Source organism: Synchiropus splendidus, chromosome 14 (assembly GCF_027744825.2).
Source record: "Synchiropus splendidus isolate RoL2022-P1 chromosome 14, RoL_Sspl_1.0, whole genome shotgun sequence".
Classification (NCBI taxonomy): Eukaryota; Metazoa; Chordata; class Actinopteri; order Syngnathiformes; family Callionymidae; genus Synchiropus; species Synchiropus splendidus.
Window position 1 is genome coordinate 16,423,989 of NC_071347.1, and position 11,585 is coordinate 16,435,573.

Sequence of the window (11,585 nt, forward strand, 5' to 3'; positions counted from 1 at the left end):
CCTGGTAACACAACCGCCAATTGTGTTGCCAAGAAAATTCACATCAAATTCACACACGTGTATATATATATATATATATATATATGAAGTAAATGTTAATACCTTGGTGATTTGTTTTATATATATATATATATATATATATATATATATATATATATATATATATATATATATATATATATATATATATATATATATATATATATATATATATATTAACCCCAAATCTTTGCTCTGCTAGAACTTCTAGAAAGAACTTCCGTTAGAAAGTCTTCTAGTTTTGGATGCTAGCTTGCTATTACCAAAACTGAAGGTAAAAAGAAACTGCATTGAAATTGAAATATGTATTTGGAGTTTGGGTAATTTGAGTTGAGTGAAGCAGAAGCCAGTGTTTTGTTTTGTGCGCGAACAATCACCAGACATTAATATATGTCACACCACAGGAGTGAACAACCGGCTCAGACACCTCCACAGCCGGGAGCTCACCGCAGGGCTGAGCACAAACCCCAGGTACTTTTCGACTTTGCCTTCTTTCTCTGTGTGCACATAACAAACATTCCAGAGGAGTCGGGGGAGGATCATCTCCATGGACACACACACACGTACGCACAGATTTGTCCTACAAGTGAAAGGAGAGCCAGCTGTGCACACAAACCTTCATCGAAATGAACTTTTATCATTGTTGTTTCATTTGTCGCATTTTTCACACCAAAAGCAACAAATATTTGGCGAGTATGATGTGTCTATTTCTGAAAAATTATTCATGCAACCAACCAGCAAGATCACTATTCAATTGAGGTCTGTTTATATTTTTCCTTCATATTTTTAAGTTGCTTAAACAAAGTGTTAACTGGAGCTATCCAGCCAGCCCTTTGACTGAGCAATATTTCTCTCGATTTCATGTCACTTGCATCAGCTTGCATCATCTACTATTAATGTCAGTTTTTAATTAGCCCCTTAAACACTATATAGCGCATCTAAAAAGCCAGTTTCCACGTGGAAAAAAACTGTCGTAACAATGAGTTAAGTGAAAAATCTCCCGAGGCTGTGTTGCAGTGAGCTTGTCGCGTTCTTTTCTCTGTATTTACTGGGTCTAAAATCGCTTTTGCAGAATTAGTTAATTCGATTTATGTCGTCTCATTTGCCTTTGGATGTGAAAAAATGTGAGGACTGTGACGCCAACTTAGGTGGGACACTGTAATTACAGTGATACTGCCAAAAATGTTCTGGGTAGAACTCCAGCAGCGTGATTCAAGGGAGCTTTCAGTTTCAAATGCTACAATAGTTGGAGAAGGCTGCGGCTGAAAACAAAAGGCGAGGCTCATAACAGTTGGGAAGAGATTGCAGAACTGACTGAACAGTGATGTGCTGTCTGGAGGAAAAGTTTGCCCAACAAAAGCTCTTTCTTCAGTGGCCTTGTCGAGGGAGATAAAAGCAGCATTCAGTTAAACAATACCATATTATGGTTCAGTCATCGAGTCTCATGTCTGTTCTGAGTGAGGAACAGGGAAACATGTCGCCAATAGCTCATACATTCGACAGAAGTTCTGACTGGTCAAATGAAAACTGACTATTTTCGATGGTCATAGACTTCAAGAGAGTAACAGTTTCTCTGTCCCCTCTCATGTTGGCTGGTTCACCCATTGCTATTGTAGACTCCTTCTGCTTCCTGGGAACCACCATCACTGAGGACCTCAAATGGGAGCCAACCATCAGGTCCCTCAACAGGAAGGCCCAGCAGAGAATGTTCTTCCTGAGGCAGCTACGAAAACTACGACTGCCGACGAAGTTGCTGGTGGAGTTCTACACAGCCATCATCCAGTCCATCCGCACCTCCTCTATCACTGTCTGGTAAAACAGCGCAGACTGCAGCGCATGGTACGTTCTGCTGAGAAGGTGATCGGTTGCAGCCTGCCACCTCTTCAGGGCCTGTATGTCTCCAGGACCCAGAGACCTGCAGGTCGGATCAGAGCCGACCCTTCTCATCCTGGACATGGACTGTTTGTTCCTCTTCCCTCTGGCAGGAGGCTACGGTCCATCCAGACCAGAACCTCCCGTCACAGGAACAGCTTCTTCCCCTCAACCATCAGACTGTTGAATTCATGAACAGCCTTGTTGCTATTTATTTTATTTTATTTTATTTTATTTTATTTTATTTTATTTTATTTTATTTTATTTTATTTTATTTTATTTTTGTCAGCACTTTATTCCAAAACACTTTCCTCGTTGGTGGGCTCCACACTGACCATGGCAATAAATTAAATTCTGATCCTGATTCTGATTCTCTGACACAATGCGTCTAGAAGTCTTCTGCCCGTGATGGATGTGGGAAAACTGTTGTCGGAAAGCAGCAATCAGCAAGTGTTTTGAAAAAAAAAGAGCAGTTTTGTTTGAAAAAGGAAGTCCACACCAGGTGACTGAGTGATTTTTCTCCCGGAGGACCAGCCATGTGCAAGTGGACGGACATAACTGGCATTCTTTCAAGGCTGCACAGCGCGAGGGGACTTCCTGCGCATGACTGAATGATTTCATTATAAAACACAGCACATAGGGGGAGAGTCATTTAGTCACAGCTGAGTGGTTACGAGCCATAAAGGGTAAAACAGGGGGAGGCGGGGGCTACAACTCCAGGGGCTTTGGCAACTAATAAACAGGACATCCCGGCTGTGGCGCGTCCACATGGCTGGCACAAAGCCGGGCTTTGTCCGGAACCAGGGGTGCAAGCATAAGGTCGGGACCTCCTGGTTTTTCTTCAATAAAAAACTTCAAGATGACAAGAAACAGAGACATGGAAGGATGAAGAAACGCATACCTCACATAATGAGCGTGGAATTAAGAGTGCTGAGCGACCAGGTCCGGCGCCCCCTACAATTTTGAATGTCCACTTTGATTTAAGAAAGAAATCGCATCCATGCACAGACTCTGTTTTAAGTGAGTAGCAACATATAGCTGGCAGCGCGAGACACAAACCGTGTTGTATTTACCAAACACAACATCACTACAATAATAATATAATAATAATATCATCTTGCAATTTTCTTTACCAATCTTAAAACTCCTGCTAAATAAAGCAGTTGTCTGTGGCCATATCTACTGTTTTATATCCATCTGAAATAGCAGTCTGACAGATGAACAACTCAGTCTATGAGTTCATTCAAACTGTGCATTGTAACATTCATAAGCAACCACTGTTATTTGAATGGAAGACATTTCAGAAAACAAGTAAATGCAGGTGTGTTGTAGTTAGAATCTTCAAAAACAAGACCGAACTGAATACAGACCAAACTGCAACCCAGCTCTTGGTTTATTTCATAAAATTAATTTCTTATGCGAGAAGAAATAAATGTGTCCATTTGACTAAGAGACTTATTTATTTCTATATATTCAATTCAGTTTGGTCTCGGACTAGGTCTTGGTCTCAATTTGGTCTCGAGCCCTCAGAGTCTTGGTCTTGTACTTTGACTCTGTCTCTGTCTTGTTTTATCCTAAATTTTATTTTATTTTATTTTATCTCCCTCAGCATATAGATGTGTGAACAGCTGGCAGCGCGAGACACAAACCACGTTGTATTTACCAAACACCACATCACCAGAATAATAATAACTAAAATAAAAGTCCAGTCTGAATGATGGGTAATTCATCTTGCAATTTTCTTTTTCAATCTTAAAACTTCTGCTAAATAAAGCAGTTTGCTAACAATCTGTGACCATATCGACTATTTTATATTCATCTGAAATGGTAATGTTCATTCAAAGAACCACTGTTATTTGAATGGAACATGGCATGGACATTTCAGAATACAAGTAAATGCAGGTGTGTTGTAGTTAGAATCTTTAAAAACGAGACCAAACTGAATACAGAACAAACTGCAGCTCTTGGTTTATTTCGAAAAATAAATATGACCACTGTTTATTTTGCAAACAGAAATAAATGTGTGACTAAGAGACTTATATATCTATATATTTTCAATTCAGTTTGGTCTCGTCCCTTTTAAAACACTTCTTAAAACGCACTTTCTTAGCTTTTATACAACCACACAGCTGATCTTTTTAGTCATTTTTTGTGTATCTTCCCTGTTTTATCCTGATTTTACAGTTGTACAGCACTTAGCAACAATCTTGTATTGCCTTTAAAGTGCTTTATAAATAATATGCTATGGTATGGTATGGTCCCTCCACAATGGTCTTGGTCTCAATTTGGTCTCTAGCCCTCATAGTCTTGGTCTTGTACTGTGACTCTGTCTCTGTCTTGTTTTATTTTTATTTTTATTTTTATTTTTATTTTTATTTTTATTTTTATTTTTATTTTTATTTTTATTTTTATTTTTATTTTTATTTTTATTTAAGCGTCAAAGATCAATATGCATATCAAACCCCATCCATCTCCTCCCTTTACTTTACAAAAAGTAAAATGAAAAAACTTTTCGACTTCCATGTCAAAAAGCCGCCCCATGTGTCATAGAATTGCTGATCCATTGATGGACCATCTTTTGTCGAAGAAAACAATACGGAGAAAATCTACAGTTGATTCCTGATCTGAGGCATGGGCCCTTCAGAAATTGTTTCTATTTAGAGTCTAACTAAAATTGCCTTCTGTCACAGTGACTCATGTGCAGGGAGCTGTCGGCTAGATCGCTCCAGCTGTTGTCCAATCTCTCTGTCTGCCATGCTTGCAGATTATGAAAAAGATTACATTCTGCTTTTCCTCTGTCATCAGGGAAGTCAGTTGACTTGTCCTCTTTTTTTTTATTTATTTATTTCCTCAACTCTGCTGGTGACTCACGTCATTGACATATCCAGACTGAGACTGTTCTTATTCGTCATAGTCCTCCTACATGTCGGACGTCATTGTTAGATTCGGATCGACGATGCAGCCCGAAGTGTGTTACGGAGCAGGGCGTAATCCATTAACGTATTTGGAAAACAAGAGCTGTTTAACGTCATTTTGGATTTGTCACTAACGCGATTTGCTTCATGCTAGTCGCTGCATACATAAAAATAAATCCTGATTAATTTCATCCTATTTGTTATGGCTCGAAAAGTCTGTATATAAAACATCTGCCTGCAGAGAGTTGGTTCGCGGGGATTTAGAAAATGTTGACAACAAACTGCTGGTGAAACTCTAAGGTAGTAAAAAGACGAATCTATTCAGGATCCATTTACATTGTCAGGGCCCATCTTTAGTGTGGCATGCTGGGTTTTCTGTGGGCTGTTCACAAGTGGTGACCTGGTTCAGACACATCAGAACAGAGCGGTGTGATCCAACTGTTATTACTGTGTTGGCTGCACCACTGAGCACAGTTGCAGACAAGCAAGTGACCCGTGTCTAAGGCAAAAAAGATGTACAGGTGAACATCAGCGCATGCTGGAACAGATGAAGATGGTCTGATCCGAACCCTCTTCAGCCACAAGCCTTTGAAAGCAGCGAGAGGGGTCGCATGCTCATCACACCGCCTGCGAGAAATGAATGTTTCTGAACTCATGAGCGTGAAAATTGAAGTTATGAAAGCGACATACCGAATAAAATGATTTGGTAGAACCTTTAGGGCCATTGAAAGCTGCTAACTATAGAAAGAATAATATACTCAAATCCATTTTTTTCCTTTTAATAGCACGCTGCTAGAAATCTCAAACCTTGCAAGAGGAGCGCAGTAGTCAAGGCCTCAGGCGGGCAAATCTGACCCACCAAGTCATCGTAGTAATAGTAATAAGTAGAATCAAGAAATCAAATTCAAAACTGAGTTAAAGTGCATGAAAACATCCCAAACAAAGCCTCTTGATATCTTGGCTTTAAAGATTAGACTAGCGGGTGTTAGCATGTTGCTCCATGTTTGCAGTTCTAGTGTGAGACCTCATGGCAGTCGGGAAACCACGTCGTAGGAGTCGCTCAAGAAGATCATACAATAACAACCCAATCTTCTCTTGATATGGAGTCTCACGTTGCTACTCCCAGGTATCTTCGTCTTATCTTCGTCTGCTGTCCTGTGTTTTCTCCCACAGCAGTTGGTCGGAACACAGGCGGATAATCACTTTCAACTTTTCTGAAACAGGCTTGAGATAAATATGCGCTCCAAGCGAAGAGATGGAATGTCTGCAGTGTGTTTTCAGCCTGGGTGTAAACCTCCTCCCAGCTGGGAATCCACAGAACAACTCAACAGGGAGGCTTCATCTGAGCCGTCACGACCGACAAACCTTGCCTTTCGTCTTGATGTGAAGCATGCTTCCCACACTGTGGAGTAGGATTTGTGCGGGAAATGCGGAGAGGATTTCATATGTGCTGGTATATCTGGACACCAGCCGTAGCTGCGTGCCACAGCTGGAACATATAACCCCCTCTTGACAACAAGTGACCGTCGCAGTCGCAGCCTCTTCCACTTCCAGAGCTCAGACTCTCTCACCCGCTTGAGAACTATATTATAAGTCATGAATCCAAGTCCTCCAATTGCTGCATTAGCAGGAGTGAATGTCCGTCCTCTGGTCTGTGCTGCATGTCTGTGTTGCAGTATTTTCATTTATTGCTGAGCTCTGACGTTTCATTTCCTCCCATGTGACATTCAGGCTTGTTTTCTCCGGTGCACTTTTGGAAATGGCACAATATTTGATTGACATGCTCGATGGGTTTCGATATCTGCCCGGGTGTGTTTAGAGCACACGTCATTCGGCTCATCTGGATCAATGTTCGTGTCTATGTAAATGTGAGTACCTGTCCATTATTTGTTTTTCTTTTCACTCGCCATATTTGCCGAAAAGAATACTTGATCTCATCCGTGGGGGAGACACTTTTTCCATTTGGCTGGGAAAAAACAGTACTTCTCTTGGCGACAGTTGATGACTTTGAGGAATAATTAAGACGTTCTATGCAAAGGACGAACGTCAGCTGAAAAAGCTTAAACAGAGCATATTAGCTGCTGAGTACAGGCCTGAGGGGGTGATTTTACTAAGTCCGAAAAGCTGACTGCAAACCACTTATTACCAATACCTCTGTACACAGTATGGGCTGCAGTCTGGCGTCTAACATTAAAAATTCAAGCGCAAGTTTCACTCACAGTATGAACGTGTCAACATGGGTCATTCTGCCAAGCATTTCTTCTTTGTTAATATTATTAATTTTTATTTTATCTTATTTTATCAAATAGATCAAGCAATTTTTTTCCAAGACATCACAAAAATATTTTTACATTTCAGACATAAATGCCTATTTATGCATCCATATCCGTAATGGACAAGGCCTCTCCATTTTGTGTCATAAAACATACGTTTATTTGAAAACATTCTGTCTTTTCCTGAATGTCCTCACAGGTTATTTGACTGAAAGCGAACTGATTTTGGACTTTCATCTTCAAAATAAATGGGTGAATTTCACCTTCATCTGACAGCACCTCACACTGTTATTGAGAAGCTGACGGCAAGTAAAAGTTTCCTTCTTTTTATTCAACCTTCTACATAGTAATATAAAGTGAAGTTAGCGCACCTTATAAACAGTTTCTCTATCTATTATGCATTATGGGGCCATAAGGTGAAGGAAGGGAGCAATTTTGACTAACAATAAGAGCAAATAAATCATCCTATTGTGTATTGAGCCGCTTGAGACCTTACATTTATACATGTGTATATATTTATATACCTGTGTGTGTGTGTGTGTATATAATATACTGTCTGTCTGCAATGTATCCGAGGATTGAAATGAACATTCATTGCGAACAGTGCAATGAATTTGCGATTAATTGCGAGGTAACTAAGGGTTAGCGCGATTAAATTGCCAATGTTAATGGAAAATGACTTATATTTCCGATGACAATGATACATCCTTTATTAATATCACAGCACTTCATTTCGTCGTGACACATTTTTGGGCTCGTGGGCTGTAACAGAACCCCTGTTTTGTCTGCACAATAACCGCTCGCACGTGTGCTCTCTACCTCTGGCCTCTGTGGCGTTGTGTTGCAACTAAATCTACATGAATGCCGACCTTTTATTGAAACCTGCGCTGTAATGCTTTTCCATTTGCATTTCGATACGATTAACCTGCCCCAGGGGGCTGCAGAAAAAAAACACAAGCCTGAGAGGAAACCTTAGATCTTTGACTTTTCGGCAGCCAGTGCAATGTTCTATTTCCTGTGAGTATTGAGGCTGTCCTTTTGTCCTCTGCTGTCATAGGTGCGGGGGAAATCAATAAGGGTGCTCCAGCGTCTGATATCTGATGCCAAAACACCTTGAACCTGCTGAAAAAGCACATTTCTTTCCCTCTTGGCCAGGCAGGAGTGCTCTTAATGTTAGTGTTGGCTGGAGGCGGCGGACCCCAGCCTTGGTACTCGCACTATAGTCTCTTTGAATTATGGCGTCTATTGGCTTCTCACAGCACACGGTAATTTGGTCATTTCTATGTAAATTGCCCTTTGTGGTGCTGTAGTAGACGGTTGTATCACACAAATGGTCCTGCTTCCCTCGATCCATAATGGCGCACTGAAACACCAAAATGATTAAAGCTAACTGTGGGAAAATGTCGCGACAGTCAATCAGGTAAGTAGATAGGTCACAAAGAGTGTAGGCAGGGAAGGAGGACGGTCAAGTGTGCAACCATGAGCACAGACATAACAGAGTGCGTTTGGGTTGTTTCCAGGGGCTGGCCTCCTTTTTGGCCGGGAACGACTCACCGGGAGGAGGCTCTTGGGGGTGTTTCGCTGAGTCGGCGGTATCATTGTCATGTGAGCGGGATTGGACTTGCCACAGCGAAGGTTCAGTCCATCCAACTTGTGCTACGAGAAGCAACGTCTATAAGGAAATGGAATGTAAAGAGACATACGGCTTTATCTTAGCTTAAGATAATCCCGAGCTCAGGGAGTATTCTACCGTGTCTTGTCGATGCTCGCCACTGTTATTTCCTTTGGCCTTGACAAGAATAACTTTTGATGGCATTGTTGCCTTGAATAATTCAGCGAGAATCTTTTCGAGCCTGTTGCGCTTTCAATAAGCATACATGCGGCGAAGAAAAATAAAGTGTTTTTCACTTGAGTGGACGAAAAGATCTGCATAATTATTCTGAATACGTTTCGTGCTCGAGTGGCTTGCCTCAACCCATCTGTGATTGAATGTCGCCTCAACCAACTCAACCCAAAAGTTCGAATGCAGTGCAAATTTATCTCCCAAAAATGTTATTCTTTCTCTCCATCTCATTTTATTATACACATAATCTCTCTGTGCTTTACATTGTTGAATTTGTGATCTGTCTTTGTTGTTTATTTTATTTTATTTTATTTTATGACAGCAATTTCTTCCGAAGCACTTTTCTAGTTAGTGGGATCCTCACTGACCATGGCAATAAATTTGATTTTGATTCTGATTCTAAAGACCATCCATCCATGTTGATCCTCCTCACCTTCGGCCACAGGGTCGACAACAAGGTTGAGACCTAGTTCAGGGACTCTCTCAACAATGGACTGGAGTTCTTCTGGATGGGGGACTTTCATTGGCCACATTGTGCTGCTAAAAGTGTCGGCGAGGGCGGGGCATCATTGGGTGACCTCCAGCTTCTTGGGACAGGAGATCCAAATTGTGGACTTCTACGTACAAATACCTGTTCAACTCCAAACCCCACATCACTTCATGTCCAACAGGTCTGAGTCGATCTTGTCAAGGAAGCTGTGGCAGCAGATGTTCTCAGCCTCTGTGTTCACAACTGCGCTGTTCTTTGGAGCGGAACCTTGAGGACGGCACTTAAATGATCCGCAGACCAACAAGCTGGTCAAGATGACTACATTAAACCTGACTGTGTTGCGAATGAGACAAATTTCCACTTCCTCTGCGCCGTGGTGCCGGTACAGTACGACTCCATCACAGTGTGTAATGCCCACAACTTGTCGCCATCCTTTCTAAGAACACAGAGCCGTGTTGACAAATGTTCAATAGACCCTGGATTCAGTCAGATAGTACTCATTTGTAACTTACATCTAGATGCGCCTCTTATCACCACATCTGAAGCTAGCTATTGAACTGTCACGCACTTTTCCTCGCAGGAGGATTGAGGATCAATAAGGTCTTGTCTTGGCTCGTCTTTTCATGTTTCACTGGCTTCATCGTTCAACAAAACTGACCTCACATTAATCTTTAAACCCACAATTACATTCTTCAAATGTGCCTCTCTTCTGTGTAGAACATAAAGAATGCAACCAGGAGAAAGACTTTTTAGACCCATAGTGTCCTTTAGAGAAGAGAATTCACTGTTTGCGGTGGGGAAATATTTCAAACACAGGGAGGTGGCCCCCTTATTTTGGGAAAATGTCCCCCGTCTGACTCGTGTTTGAATGCAGGGGTGAGGCGGTTTAAAATTTCCTCAATTGCAGCGACAAAATTACCAGACAATTATTCCCATACACTGGAAAGTCACAGCATCAAAGTGCTTCACAATTACAGTAATTCTTTAAATAGGGGTTTTAGTCATGCCACGGCACTGAAAAAAAAAGGTTGACAGCGAATTGAAAATTTGAATAAAAACACACTTCCAACAAGTCCAGTGAGATCGGTAAAACCACGACATATGATCACCTTCTACAGCTCCTTCTCATACCTGTGACTTGACTCATCCCTAACAAGACGTCTCGGAGATGTACACCTCCCACGCCGGCAGCCACAGCAATTACGCTCTGACGTCGCTGCAGGGCGAGACAAAAGTGTCTGGCACTTTTCTAACAACCCTTTTATTATCCAAAGCAAAGGGAATAAACAATAGAGTCGAGTGATGCACTTCCTGTGTCCTGTGGGAGCAATAATTTGTCCTTCCTTTGACAGAAAACATGACATCATCAGAGCGCAGTAAAACTTTTATCATTTCGGTCGGGATTCAGTAAAACAAAAAGCCTTTGATGTTTGGCCCGCCATGCCGCCCTTGTCTCGCTTCCATCAAGGTCTCCCCTAATTCTATTTTTTACTCCATTTCCTCCTGTTTATTTGCTTATTTAATGCCTCCGTGGAATCTTGGGAGCATTTATCGACGTGGGAGTGGGGGGCGGTGGTGGATGGGGTAATCATCTCGCCCACTTACAAAGACATTTTCCAAAAAAATCAATGCCACAAAAAGAGAAACTAAATCTCTTTAAGGTTTCGCAATCCTCCGTAGTAATGCAGTTTCAAGCACGAGGTGAATCTAGAATTTCACATCCCTCTGTCTGTCGACATTGTTTTCCACCCTCCTTTGAACCACCTCATTTATTCTCTATCATGCATCCTTTAGAATCTAAAAAAAAAAAAAGAAGACGCTTGAGTCCCTTGGGCTTTGAAACATCTCCATGTATGAATAACACTTATTAGCAAAATTCACGCCCAGCCGTCGGTGAAAGCAAGGTGCATAAAATAGCACAGTGACGCACAAGAAAGACGAAACAACAAGAATAGATGGACGGCAACCTCCTGATTTATTCATTTGTATCTGACTCAAAAGACTGTCTGGCTCTGGCTGTCGCGTGGAAGAAACAAGCAGGACGTCGTCTGAGTGGCTGTGATCCAGAACTTTATGAAAACAAATGGACTCACATTGATCAGCTGAGGGTGAAACACTGTATATCCTGCTTTTTTTAATGGAATGAATCATTT